The 14,102-nt window shown below is 41.7% G+C and overlaps 1 protein-coding gene and 1 long non-coding RNA gene across 8 annotated transcripts in view; one reads left to right on the top strand and one right to left on the bottom strand.

Annotated features, from left to right (window-relative positions):
• The window catches only part of RHOH (ras homolog family member H), a 41,309-nt gene that overhangs the window by 11,455 nt on the left and 15,752 nt on the right, over positions 1-14,102 (bottom strand). The window contains exon 2 of one of the 5 annotated variants that reach the window (XM_045076706.1): positions 7,837-8,012. The exons of the other annotated variants lie outside the window; for them this stretch is intronic. The gene's annotated coding sequence lies outside the window, so the exon portion shown is untranslated. The remainder of the gene's footprint in view (positions 1-7,836; positions 8,013-14,102) is intronic. 5 annotated transcript variants of the gene reach the window in all.
• LOC123391140 lies at positions 149-7,841 on the top strand. Of its 3 annotated transcripts, none has more exons than XR_006605747.1 (7): positions 149-301; positions 834-997; positions 2,353-2,517; positions 3,095-3,185; positions 5,204-5,392; positions 6,981-7,362; positions 7,542-7,841. It is a non-coding gene; the product is annotated as an uncharacterized LOC123391140 (long non-coding RNA). The 3 variants fall into 3 exon arrangements; XR_006605752.1 differs by having other exon boundaries at positions 834-1,001; XR_006605751.1 differs by having other exon boundaries at positions 150-301; positions 5,326-5,392.

Genomic DNA, 14,102 nt, shown 5'->3' with positions numbered 1-14,102 from the left:
CCAGGTTCAAGGAGACACAGCCCCCGCCCTCAGGACACTTAAAATCCAAAAGCAACACAAACCATCCATCTCAACCATGTCTGAAGAGGGAACAAGCAAAGCGCTAACGAAGGGGAAAAGTGCAGTGGGCAGGAACCAAGAAAGGTTTTGTAGAGCGCGGGATACTGTTGAGAAGCACAGAGAGGAAAGGGAAAGAGAAACTTGGGGCCCGTGTAACCAGGCTGGCAAGCAGCTCCGCGGGGCTGGCGCGGAGAGTCCAGAGCGGGAGACCAGGCGGGGCTCCAGCAAGTTCATGCCTGTGGTATGTGCGGAGGGGTCACAAGGGGGAAAGCCCAGAGGGGTGCGTCTGGGGGCTCCTGCAGTAATACAGAGGTGGGGACAAGGAGGCCTTTATCTGGAGCGCGCGCGACAGGGCTACAAAGGGGGAGACGGACCCAGCAACATCCCTCAAGTAGAACTAACACCCAGCCCTTCCGTGAGACGGTTCTGAGGCCCCAGTGGCCTGGGAGGAAGCCATTGGCAAACAGGAAACGCTGATGGAGACCAGGCCGAGTTTGGTGTTTCAGATTGGGCTGCCTGCTTGATGAGCCGGAAAGGTTTCCAGAGAGCCGTGCAGGGGCTGTGGCCGCAGCACAAGGGATTAGAATGGGAGGGAAGGGAAGAAGTGGCGGCAGAAGGATAGTTCTTATATACTTCCACGAACTTTGACGTGAAATCTTTAGTTAGACACATGCTCTGTCTACATTGTTTATAACGGGGAGAGAATTATGTAAGAACTGGTGGTTCTTGGATAAATTCATTAGTTTATTCTTCTGATCAATATCCTTTTAAAGTTACAGTGTACAAGGATGTTAACTGACCAGGGGCAAGTCTCGCCAAGCTGCATGGGGGCAAAAGCAGGTTTCAAAGGGATAGGTACAGTATGATTCCACAGGATTGAAAAAGCCCAGAGCACTACATACCAACAGTAACCTGGATTGTCTCCAGCCCTACGATTGTAGGTGATTCTCATTTTTTGCTCCTTGTTTACATGCTCTTTAAAATATTTCTGTGCATGCACTGAGCCGTTTTTAAGTGCTTTGTATGTGTTGTCGTTGTGTTAAAATGTATTTAGAGAGAGAGAGCTCAGGGGGCAAAGGGGCAGAGGAAGAGGGAGAGAGAATCTCAGGAAGGCTCCCCACTGAGCACAGAGCCCAACATGGCACTCCATCTCATGACCCTGAGATCATGACCTGAGTCAAAATCAGATGTTCAACGGACTGAGCTACCCAGGTGTCATTTTGTTTTTTTAAGTTTGCATGGAAAGGAAAGAAAAGGTTGATCTGGGTTCCTTTGGGGCTATAGAGAATTTCTGTGAATTGCCAACAGTGTCCAAAGACAAAACTTTTCTTGATTTAGACAGCTAAAATTGTTTAAAATTCCTAGAAGTGCTCTCTCTAGCTTCTGGTTCCTTTGCGGAGTGAAGACAAGCAAAACTGAGTAATTCGCCCTCCTCCCATAAATGTCTCAAGCTCATCTCTCTTCTTGCTCATGAGAGTTTTTTAAGTCTTTTTTTCTGTTTTTTAGATATTCAAGAGAGTTTGCATATGGGCTGGATATTAGATGACATTAAGAAACTGTTGTCAATTTTGTTAGGCAATAATCATATTGGGTCATACATATTGTTTTAAGTCCTGATAGGAGAATTGAATATGTTGCCTGGGATTTTAGATTATTCCAGAGAAGACAGCAAAAACAAGAAGTAAGGATAATAACAAAAGAAAAGTGGGAAAATGTTGAGAACTGCTGCTGTCATGTTGAGTGACAGTTCCATGGGGGGTATATTAGTCTGTTCTCTCTGCTTTTTGCAGGTTAAAAATTCTTTTATGATGAAAGTTTTAAAAGGTATGGGTCTTTGGTTTTCTGTAGCATTTTGGGCAAGCTGTGGTTTTTATTCTCATCTTTAGTTATACAGAAAATGCAAAAAGGGATTACTAAAAGATAAGTATAGTTCATGCTACGATGACTTTTTCAAGTATTTGAAAAAATGCTGGTGTATGGAATAAGTGACATAGGGCAGACAGTTCAATGGCTTGGAGACTACCTCCTTTTGGGTTGGATCTGGGGAAAGAAAAGTCATGGTTCTGGGTTAGGATTCCCAGCCAAGTCATAAAAAGAGAAACATGAGCTTCAAGTACAATCTTTACCTGCATCTCAACAGGACATCATCATCTGTCCTGGGAAAGTAAGGGAAACTTCTAGAAAATACTCCAGTCAAAGGATACTCGAAGGTACTTTGAGATTATCTGAGCACTTTACCAGTATAATTACATTCACTGACTTCCCTTCTCCCTTTTTGCCCCAATTCTGCAGAATTAGCTTTTTGCAAAAGAGCAAAAAAAGTCATAATGAAAATAGAAAGAAAGAAAGAAGAAACTCAAGAGTGAAACTGTATTCAACAAAACCAGATCCCAAATCAAAGCAACTCTGAGAATAAGGGAGACGTTCCGCCCTAGGGGTCTTTTTTTGTCTGCAAAGGTGAGGGGGCAATGGGAAGTTTGCTTTAGGATTTTATGTTTTCCCCTCTGACCTAAAGTAGCCCCCTACCTAATGATGTTTACTTACTGTGAAACTGTATCTGCCCAACATCTGCGTAGACCTCCACCAAGCCCAGCTCCCAGTTCTAAAGCACCATCACACCCCAGGGTTTCCCCAGCCCCCCATGCCCATACCACCACCACCAACACTCAACACACATACCCAAGCATGGGTGGTGAACAGCAGTCCCCCCCCCTTTTTTTTTAAGGATTTATTTATTTATTTGAGAGAGAGAGAGAGTGCCTGCAAGTGGGGAGAGGAGCAGACAGAGAGGGGGAAGCTGACTCTCCACTGAGCAAGGAGCCTACACAGGGCAGGGCTCAATCTCACAACCCTGAGATCATGACCTGAGCCAAAATCAAGAGACGGACCCTCAGTGACTGAGCCACCCAGGCGCCCCAGCAGTTCCCTTTTTTTTTGCTGATCCAATCAGACTAGAGATGCCCCCCCCCCCACCACGTTGGCTGACTTCTCGTTTTCTCTGGATCGTTTTTTATATATCCTTTTTTTTTTTCAGATTATGAAAGTAGTATATGCACATTCTACAACATTTCAAAATACCAAATGATCTAAAGGAGAAAGCTAACTGCCACCTTAAACAAAAAGCTGTAAGATATTAGTGTACCTTTTCCTGTTTCTTTTTTTCAGTACATCTTTTTTTTTTTCCTGAAACTAATACCATATTTTATATGTAGTTTGATTTCTTGCTTTTTTTAACACCTACATCATTAATATTTCCTGTATCATTAAGATTCTTCAAACATAGTTTTAATAACTACATAATGTTTTATTATGTGAGTGTAACATTATTTATTTAATCAATTGCCTATTATTGGATATTTGAATTGTTTCTGATTTTTACTCTAATAACAGTGGGTGAACATTCTAAAAATAAATTTGTATAAACATACAATTATTTCTTTAGTATAAATAGATCTGAGCGCAATTACTGGAACAAAAGAGATATAAAATTAGACCAACTTCTACTTCATAAGCTGTGTATGAGAGTATTTACTTTATCACACTATCAGCAGTCACTGGGTTTAGTATTTGCCAATTTGATTTATTCTCATTTGCATTTCATTGATGACTGATGAAAATTAACATTCTCTCATCTGTTTCCTAACCAGCTATATTTTTCTTCTGTAAGTCATCTGTTTTATCAACTTCTCTAGCATTATTTCTTCATTTCTTAAAATCTCTTTAAAGATTAAAATGCTAATCCTTTTTGTTTAAATAAATGTGTCATAAACTTTTAAAAATATATTTTTTGCCCATGTATTCTGGGAATTCCCCCAAATTCCAGGTACTCCCCCACCATTGAGCAACCACTAAACAAAATGTAAAATAGCTTGTTCCCTGATGGGTAAAGAAACTTAGCACTTAGATTTGATGCCCTGAAAGGTCATCTAGTTCAACCTACTCATTTCCCCCATGAGGAAGCCAAGGCTCAGAACAGTGGTTTAGCTACTGGGAGCTGACTTGAGGCCCAGAAACTGGATCAGCTGAGTCAGCACTCTTTCCATCTACCCAGGAGTTTTTCAAATATCTATGATATCTACATTCTACATCCCATATTTAATTTCCTTAATATTTTAAATGCAAAATGCATAGAGATAACTTATAGATAGATGTTCCGAACTGGTGACTTTTTACTCAACGTTTTGAGCTCCCAGTTTTAATATAAAAATAATTTTCAAACAGATGTTCCCTTTCTCATAACTTCCTTTGAGATAGATCCTGTCTCTTTAGGGGCAATCCTTAAGATTTTCAACATCCTCTAGAATTAGGATAAACTCTTACCACACAAATTGCTCAGATTATCAAAGAAGTCAAGGTAGTCTGTTCTGGATATATAACCAAGGACACAGAATGAAGTGAGAGGATGTAGTTTCAGGTTCAACAGAAGAAATGGCAAATTTTTGATTGTTTGCAGAGGGGTAAGACTGTGGAGTCAGGGTCTCAGATTCTCATGCCCATCACTGATTAGCAGTATAACCTTAGGCCAATCATATAACCAGGACAACAAAATGTGGGTAATGATGCATAGTTTGTAGGATTTTTAAGGCAATGAAAAAGAATCTATCTCCCATGCTTAATAGGGTGTCTGACCCTTTGTAGAAAAGCATACAAATAAATATTCACTGTGGTACTTACTAAGCCAGATGCTGTTTGATGTGTTTTATGAAAATTAGCCCATCAATCATTAAATGATAGTATATGGTCAATACCACTGCTGTCATATTTTACATCTGGGGAAACTAAGGCACAGAGAAATAAAGGAACTTTCCCAAGATGACAAGCTAGTCAGGAGAGCTGCAGGGGTTTGAACCCAGCAGTCTGGCCTCTGAGCCCATTCATAGTGCTGTGTCGACCTCCCCTCCCACTGTCTCATGTAGGGGAAGCCTATCTAGCTTTGCAACTTTGATGAACCAAAGCAATCTGCTATGATCTGAATATTCTGTCCCCCTGAAATCCATACATTGAAATCTAACCCCCAAAGCAATGGTTTTAGGAAGTAGGGACTTTGAGGGTAATAGGTCATGAGGGTGGGGCCTTCACAATTGAGATTCGTGCCCTTACAAAAGAGACCCCGGAAAGCTCCCTCACCCCTTCCACCATGTAGGACACAATGAGGAGGCACCATCTGTGAGCCAGGAAGCCGGACCTCCCCAGACACCTGCTACCACCAGGATCTTAGACTTTCCAGAACTGAGAGAAATAAAATACGATGGTATATCATTACAGCCAATTAAACAGATGAAGATAAAGGTGGGCGAGGAGGAGGAATTGTTGGAAAGACATTTTTCAGCAGGTAGGTGACTTCTGTCTTAGGACATTCGTGATTTCTAACAACATTTGAAAGTTTTCTCCCTGAAGCAGGCACTCTCGCCCTTGGGACATGTGCCAAAGAGTGACATCTTTGTAGAGGGCAACATGCCAGAATCCAGTGCCTACTTCCTGTATGTGACACCTGGCGCTAGGCGCTTGGTAACCACTCCAGTCTGCCTGACATCATTAGTTTCAGTAATCAGGGGTTAAGAGTTAGGAACCAGCATTTTCTCAACCCATTGTTTAGCTTTAAAACACATAACAATGCAAAGAAAAACATGTTGCAATTTTCAAATTATTCAAATGTCGCAAAAGGTCTCATGTAAGAACTAATACTTGGATTCATTGATCAAAAACATTATACTCTGCTGCACTGCTTGAAACTTCAACACAAAACTCTGAGAGGCCACATCAAATGACACAACTGAAGCAAATCAAGTGCTGTTTCATAGTCTCCATGATCATGGGCGATTGTTCTTTATTTCTAAGCTACTATTTAAACTCAGGAATACAGAGTTCTTACCTTTGGTATGCCCCCCTCCCCAACTAGCTTTCAAAACTGTAAATACATCTACCTTTCCACCTGGCAATTCCAATTCTTTAAATACATTATCCTGCTGTACTTACACCCATAGTCGAGATATATATGCAAGAACTTGCATTGCTGCATTATCCATAACAGCAAGAAAAGAACTGGGAATGACCGCACGGTCCATCAAAAGGCAGTGGTTAAAGTAATTCTGCCATATCCATGCAGCACAATCCAATACAACATTGAAAAGAATTCGGTCAGCCCCTATGTAAGATGGCCCAAGAAGGAGTGTACTTCCTAAGAAGGATGCCCATGATATATTAGCAACTGAAAAAAAATGAGCAGTTGAACAATTTGGTCAAGGGTCCCACTGATGCTGGAGAATAAAGATACAAGCTTGTTCTGGGGCTCCTGAATACCCAGAAGGCTCAGAAGGGCCTTGGTCTGGGCAGAGACAAGGTTCTGTGTCTTATGCACATCCCTCTGTAGATAAAGCTGTCATGGGGGGACCACAGCTATTCCCTCAATGTCTAAAAGAAAGAGGATCAGAGAGGAATAACCTAAGAACACACATTTGTACAGCTTTTCCTAAGGGGTTGAAATCCCCTTTTGGAATACAGATGTCTGTACTTTTATATGGATTATATTGCAGACAAAATACATACTAGTAAGGACAATATCTCCCTCGATGCTCAAGTTCTCATCAAGGACTTATAGACACTGGGAGAAAAAAAGCCTATAATGACCCTGAACCTGTCAGGATACTCCAGAACAAAATTCTTTTCGTTTAATTCATCATGTATGCATATAAAATGTTCTATTGACATTAAGTTCTAAATTCATAGAAGTCTGAAAAAAACGACAGGCTAGCTGCCTTTAACTGGCTTTAAACTAAGCTATTTTAAAAGAGCCTATTGGGGACAAAGATAATAAAGAAAATGTTAATATAGTTTAGAAGAGGCCTAGAGGTTTTTTTAAAAAACCATTTTTCTTACTTAGTTAATAATGTCTCTGGCCCTCACTTTTTTTTCCTCTATAGGAGAAATGACTTCATGGAGAGGTAATGGGATAGCCATGCAAAAACAGAAAGCTATGACTCCGCTTCATCATAATAAGGTTCCATAAAGCTGGGACCTTAGAGAATAAAATCCTAAATTAGAGAGAAAAGGAACAACTTTCTGCATACCAATGACCTCGTGCTCGGCTTCAGCCCCCAGAAAAATTAAAATTTAAGTGGACAAGTGCTGTAGTAAATGTAAATTCCAAATGCCAAGAGAACACTGAGGACAGAGCGCTTACATCCTCTGGGGTGCTGGCGGTGGAGAGAGTGGAGAGGAGTGACATTTGAAATGGTCTTGAAGGAGGCCAAGAAAATGGGATTGGAAGACCGCAACCACACAGAGGAAGTGGCCAGTGCCCAGGTACACGAGTGGGAAAGGTCTGCGCATTTGAAACAGACAGGGCTGGCTTTTGTGGCCGAAGTACAGCAGGGGAGGAGGGGTGAGGTGGGAAAGGAACACTGGGGCCAATTTACTCCATGTTAGATATAAAATGACCTCCATCCAGCCATCTCTCTCATTACCTTTCTCACTGTCCCCAGGTCCCTGGCCGTTGCGGCAATTTCTCCAGACTACGTAGCATTCCCCCCAAACTCCGTCTGAGTTTCCTGCTTCGATAACCTTAAGCATCCTGTTCTCATGTCCTGAAATATGATCTTTCCTGCTCTGACTTTTCCTGGCAAAATTCTGCCTGACCAAGAGGCCAGCTCAAATGCCACGTCCCCATGAGGCCTTTGAGAAACTTCCAGGAAGCATTAGTTTTACCCTTCATTTGAGCTCACATGTCATCTTGAAATGTGTATATATTTACTTTTTTTAAAAATAGCTAATACATACCGATAGTAAGATTCAAGGAGTACAAGAGTGGGTTGCCTGGGTGGCTCTGTCAACTCTTGATTTCAGCTCAGGTCATGATCTCAGTGTCGTGAGATCAAACCCAGCGTCAGGGTCTGCACTGGGCGTGGAGTCTGCTTTTCCCTCTCCTCCTGCTCACACCCTCTCTCAGTCTCTCTCTATCAAATAAATAAATAAATTTCTTTTTAAAATAAAACAAAGAGTATAAGAGTGAAAAATATGTCTTCCTCTTATGCCTGCCGTCCATGGTTCCTGGCCATTTTCCTGGAGGCAACCAATGTGTTAAGTTCCTCATGGCATTTTTCCGAAGCTATTACATTACGATAGGTATTCACCTGAGTACATGCATAAGCATGTATTTGTAATTATCCTATACACAGACATTCTTTTTTTAATATGCAAATTATAGCCTGCTATATTCCCTGCTGCTTTTCTTACCTGATAATATATCATGAAACTTTTTCCTTACCAATAGATTTTTGAGTTGCCTCACTCCAAATTCCTTTAGTAGAGGACTAAGGAGTTCCTTCTCAGTTATGGATAAATCTGAGAATATAAGACTAAATATAAATGGAGACTCGGTGTGGTACCTTAGGCTTTTTCTCACTGTATTGTAGGGAAAGGCAGTTTACAGGGTACAGAGCCCCGGACTATGAGTCAGACTCAAATCCTGGCTCTACCACCAATTGCAAGACCTTGCTCACAGCAGTTGGCTTCTCCAGACTTCAGGTACCTCATCTGTAAAATTAAGCACTGAACTCCAAGGGGCCTCTCCAGTACTGATAATTCATGTTTCTACAAAAACACTGATAACACACATGACTTTGAGAGCAGATGTTAACAGAGAAGAAAGTATGGAGCGTAGCTCAAAGTTCCTGCCATGATAATATTTCCCTCCTCCCAGGATTTCCTTTTTGTCTTTCTTTGCTTATCCTTCCCCTTCTACCCTCCAAACTTGACTCAGAAGCATGCATGTTGAAAAGGCCTGAGCAAGGGCACATCAGCCAAGCTAAGCATAAAGGGCCCCAGGCCTCTGATTTCAGGACTGTATTCAGCACTAGCTGTCTTAGATTGCCACAAAATACAAACAAAATTTGGACCTCTTTTCCTCGAAACATGTCCCAGTACAATGGGGAGTTCACTGGCCTAATAATCTGTAACAGAGAGAACTTATAAAATGAGTGCCTAAGAGAGTTTTCTGAGAGTGATAGGAGAAAACACCCAGCCCATTTACAGACCTCAGAAGCAGAGCAACTATGTGGCCAAGGGCCCAAAGGTGATTATCAGGGAGGCCCTGGAAGTTCTCTGAGTTATCCTTGGGGCTTTCCTGAACAAAACAAAAACACATCACTCTCCCTCCCAAATGTCCACATCAAGGGCAAAAGTTCTCAAGTCTTTTAAGAACATTCCCCACAACAACCTTAAAACTACAAATTGAGGATCAGATATCCACAGAGGAGCAATTAGTACAGGTCCTAGAGCAGGGAGAGAGATGCGGGAAATCCATCGGCTCTTGGCAAGGGCCTTGGAGCTCTCTTTACATTATCCACAGCTCCTACCTGGACTTCGATGTTCACCTTTGATGCCAACTCTCGTACCTTCACACAGCTGTCATCAGTGTGTTTGAACCACAAGGCATAATCCTGAATCTTTTTCTAGCAGCATGGACTTTCAGAAAACACACTCCCTGTGAATTGACTTGCCCTTTCTGTTCATTTTTGCCCTCATTTGTCTCTACTCTTTAAATATAAGACAATTTGCCACACAGGATAACTTGTTAAAGGGGAAAAGGGGCACATCTTCTTATTGTTGAATTCCTTACTAGTTTTTTTTTTTTAAGATTTTATTTATTTGACAGAGAGAGACATAGCAAGAAAGAGAAGACAAGCAGGGAGAGCAGGGGAGGGAGAAACAGGCTTCCCTCCAAAAAGGGAGCCTGATGTGGGGGTCTATCCCAGGACCCTAGGATCATGACCTGAGCAGAAGACAGATGCTTAACCAACTGTGCCACCCAGGCACCCCGAATTCCTTATTAGTTTAGAAAAATACTTAATAATCTGGAAAACGGCATATGACAACATTGTTACATTAAACAAAAAAGGCAACTTCAAAACACTATTTGCAACATGATCCTGATTTTTCAATAAAAATAGAAAGAGGGTAACTAACTATATCAAGATGTTAACAATATTGTTATTGGTACAATTATAGATTTTTTTCTTTTGTGTGCTTATCCACAGTTTCCAAATTTCCTTCATAAGCATATACTGCCTCTGTAACCAAAAAAGAAAGAAAAGAAAAGTGCAAAAAATAGCTCATGATCGTGTGTAAAAGAAAATATAAATGTGTCCTACTGCTCCTTCCTGGGGAGAAGTAGCATTTGTTAGTATCCCTGGATAGTTAACTTTTAATAAAGTGTGACACAGGAGGCCTGCATCCTGAGTCAGGATCAACCTTGGACAAAAGAAATGACCCTGAAAACTCTTAGACTCCCCTCCCCCACCCCTACCCTGTCACCTTACTTGTCAGATGAGCAAGTCTCTCTGGGTCTGCAAGTCCTTTTCTTACTGAGTCTAGAACATCACTCAGGTTAAAACAAACAAACCTGAAGTAATCTAGGGATTTGAACTGTGCCTAGACCAGCCTGCTCAACATGCTAGAAAAATTCCTAAGGAAACTAAGATCGTAAGAAAAGAAGTTTCTTGTGTCATAGAGATGGGTACCGCTATTAGGATTTATGGGAATTTCTTTCCTTTTATCACAGAGTACCACAATAGTCAAGAACAGGCTTAGCCTAAGGTTCACTTCCTTCTTATGGTCTTGTGACTGGGATCAAAATACAGGAAGTCCATTAGCCAGGGTTCTCTATTGACAATGTATGTATGGTCACTGCCAAAGTACAATTCTCAGACTTGTTATGTTTCCATGGATGATCAGCCGTTTTCTTGCTTTTTTTAAAAAATTTTTTATAAACATATAATATATTTTTATCCCCAGGGGTACAGGTCAGTGAATCGCCAGGTTTATACACTTCACAGCACTCACCATAGCACATACCCTCCCCAATGTCCATAACCCCACCCCCTTCTCCCAAAACCCCTCCCCACCCCCCATCCCCCCCCCCCCCCCGCAACCCTCAGTTTGTTTTGTGAGATTAAGAGTCACTTATGGTTTGTCTCCCTCCCAATCCCATCTTGTTTCATTTATTCTTCTCCTACCCCCTTAACCCCCCATGTTGCATCTTCACTTCCTCATATCAGGGAGATCATATGATAGTTGTCTTTCTCCAATTGACTTATTTTGCTAAGCATGATACCCTCTTGTTCCATCCACATCGTCGCAAATAGCCATTTTCTTTCTGATCAATATCTCTTCATATAAATTCAGCTTCTTTGGAGATGATTCTCTAGTCACCTTAATGTACTAGGGGATGCTGGTCTTGTCTTAGTGGTGCAAACCCACCTGAAATTACTTTCAAAAGACAATAATTAAGACTCTGAAAAGAGCCATTATGAACATTACCATTGGCCAACCTTCTTAAATCCACAATCCCAAAGTGAACTGAAATGCCCCTGGTGATAATCCCCTAATCACATGAAAAGTCTGTTATCCAATCTTCTCTCTTTAATGATATTCTCCTGACTGAATTCCAGTGTCACTGTTAATACATGCACAGAACTGAGTATTCTAGACTCCCTATTTTGAAGAAGGACTATAGTTCAGAAGCATCACGTAGGACCCCACAGCACCCTTCTTGATTTGGGAGAATCAAGAAACCCAGTTCTGGGGAATCTTTCCCACAGGAAGATGGCAAAGAAAGTAGCTTCCTAATCTACCAGGAGCGGCTGTCATCCCTACTGGTAAGAATCCCCTGCAAGAAAGTCTTGAACCTCAAGGTTTCCAACCAGCTGGCACAGGAGGCATCCAGCATGTTTCCTTCAGGGAACAGTCTTACCCAAATGTACCCATCTATATGGGGTGACATCAAGGGTGATGAGAATTTTCTTACTGAACATTTCTCCCACCATTGGAGCAGCTCTTTCTCCAGAGGCTCGGTGCTTTGCTTTGCTTTGCTTTGCTTTTTAAGATTAATTTAGAGAGAGAGAGAGATGCACATAGGGAGAAGGGAAAGGGCAGACAGAAAGAATATCAAGCAGAATTCCCGAGTGATCGGGAAGCCTGATATGGGGCTTGATCCCATAACCCTGAGATCATGACCCGAGCCAAAATCAAGACTTGGACATTTAACCAACTGAGCCACCCAGGCATTCCTAGAGGTTTAGTGCTTTTTTCAAATGTGAGTCTCCTTGAAAGGTAAAGGCCTTGTTACCATTGCCACATTTATATGAATGTGCTTCCTGTCATTATTTCCTCAAAGTCCGTTTTGATCGGATGAGGAGGAAGTTTTACAAAACACAAAATGTATATAAAAAGAGGTGGGACACCGGAAGATATATATTATTGGGCATCAATCCCATTCTCCAGGCCATTCCCAACTAAGTCTGGACCCCTCCTAAAGTCAGATTAGCCCTGGTGGCCTGCCAGTTCTTCGTATCGTCTGTGGATGGATAATTTGAAATGTCACTGATCTGAATTCTCAGTAATATCATTCATGTATTTATTTTTCCAATACATACTACACTCCAGCTATGTGCTGGTTACCATACTAGATGGTACACAGGGGAAAATGTAAGCTGAAGGATTCCAATCCATCCCAAAGTCAAGTGTCCAGCATCTGGACAAGAGTCACCTGGACTCACAATCCTGATCATAACCAAGGTGTTAAGGAGCCATTAGCCCCGAGAGGTATCATTATTCACAATTTATCAATAAAGCGATCAAAGTGCAAGGAGGGCAAAGTCAGTGATCCCCATATTTGATCATCATCACGATTACCCTAAGAGGCTGTTTTCAATGTTTTCTGTCTTGGGGACATTTGCACTCAGTAGGTCTGGGAAGAACCAGAGAAATGATTTGTAATGAATTACATGGCACAGAAGCAGTCAGATTGGAGAAACACTGCTCCACAGCCCAGCTCCGCTTCCCCAGACACCTGGCTTCTCATCTGACCTTACGGTCTAGAAAGGAAGGGTTATCATGCTGTTCTCCCCATATTACATGTGAATCAGCTTCAACACACAAAAAGCAATTAACCCAAAAGACAAGACAAAATGAAATCTCTCTCCTTTTTCTTCCTTTTTCATCTACTCTAAACAAAACAATAGAACCATCAGAACTGATCACCTTATGCACAATCATTTGTAACATCCCTGCTTGCAAAACCTCTTTCGGTTTTGCCATCTGCAGAAGAGCAATCGAGCAACTTGTTCTGAGCCTAAGAAAATTACCCCAACACATCAACCAGGGTCTCTCTTCATCCGTTCATTTTGTCACTAAAAATAAGAAATATCAAAGATATTTAAGAGACATAACACCTACATAATGGATGGACTCTGTGTGGATATAAAATTAAATAAACCAATTGTGAGAAGATATTTTTGAGACAGTCAGTGAAATATGATTATGGGATGGGTATTTGAAAATTCGAAAGGATCACGGCTGATTTTATTGGGTGGGATAATGACAGCATGGTAGTGTAAGAAATATTCTTGGTTTTAGAGATGTAGAGCATGGAGGGTAAAATGACATGATGTCTGGGGTTTACTTCAAACTACTTCAGCAAAAGGAAAAAAAGAGGATGAAACAAATACCGCAATATCTTGATAATTGCTGAATTTGGGGGATTGGCATGGGGACTTTTAGATATATTTAATTTTTTTTAAGATTGTATTTATTTATTTGAGAGAGCAGACACAAGCAGAGGCAGCAGCAGAGAGAGGGGGAGAAGCAGACTCCCCCCTGAGCAGGGAGCCCAACACGGGGCTCCAACCAAGACCCCAAGATCATGACCGGAGGCAGATGCTTAACCAACTGAGCCACCCAGGTGCCCCAGATGTATTTGAATTTTTATAATAAAACAACTTTTTTTTTTTTTTTCAGAGATAGAGATCACAAGTAGGCAGAGAGGCAGGCAGAGACAGAGGGGGAAGCAGGCTCCCTGCTGAGCAGAGAGCCCGATGCGGGGCTCGATCCCAGGACACTGAGATCATGACCTGAGCCAAAGGCAGCGGCTCAATCCACTGAGCCACCCAGGCACCCCAATAATAAAACAACTTTTTAAAAAGACCAACACTCTCACTTCCCCAAGGTGCCATTTTTCCCTTGCAAAGGCAAAGCCTCCCTGTCTT

The sequence above is a fragment of the Mustela putorius genome, unplaced genomic scaffold (genome assembly GCF_011764305.1).
Source record: "Mustela putorius furo isolate JIRA1106 unplaced genomic scaffold, ASM1176430v1.1 tig00000083_pilon_pilon_pilon, whole genome shotgun sequence".
Lineage (NCBI taxonomy): Eukaryota > Metazoa > Chordata > Mammalia > Carnivora > Mustelidae > Mustela > Mustela putorius.
Note: the sequence above shows the minus strand (reverse complement) of the source record. Positions and strands in the feature narration are given on the sequence as shown.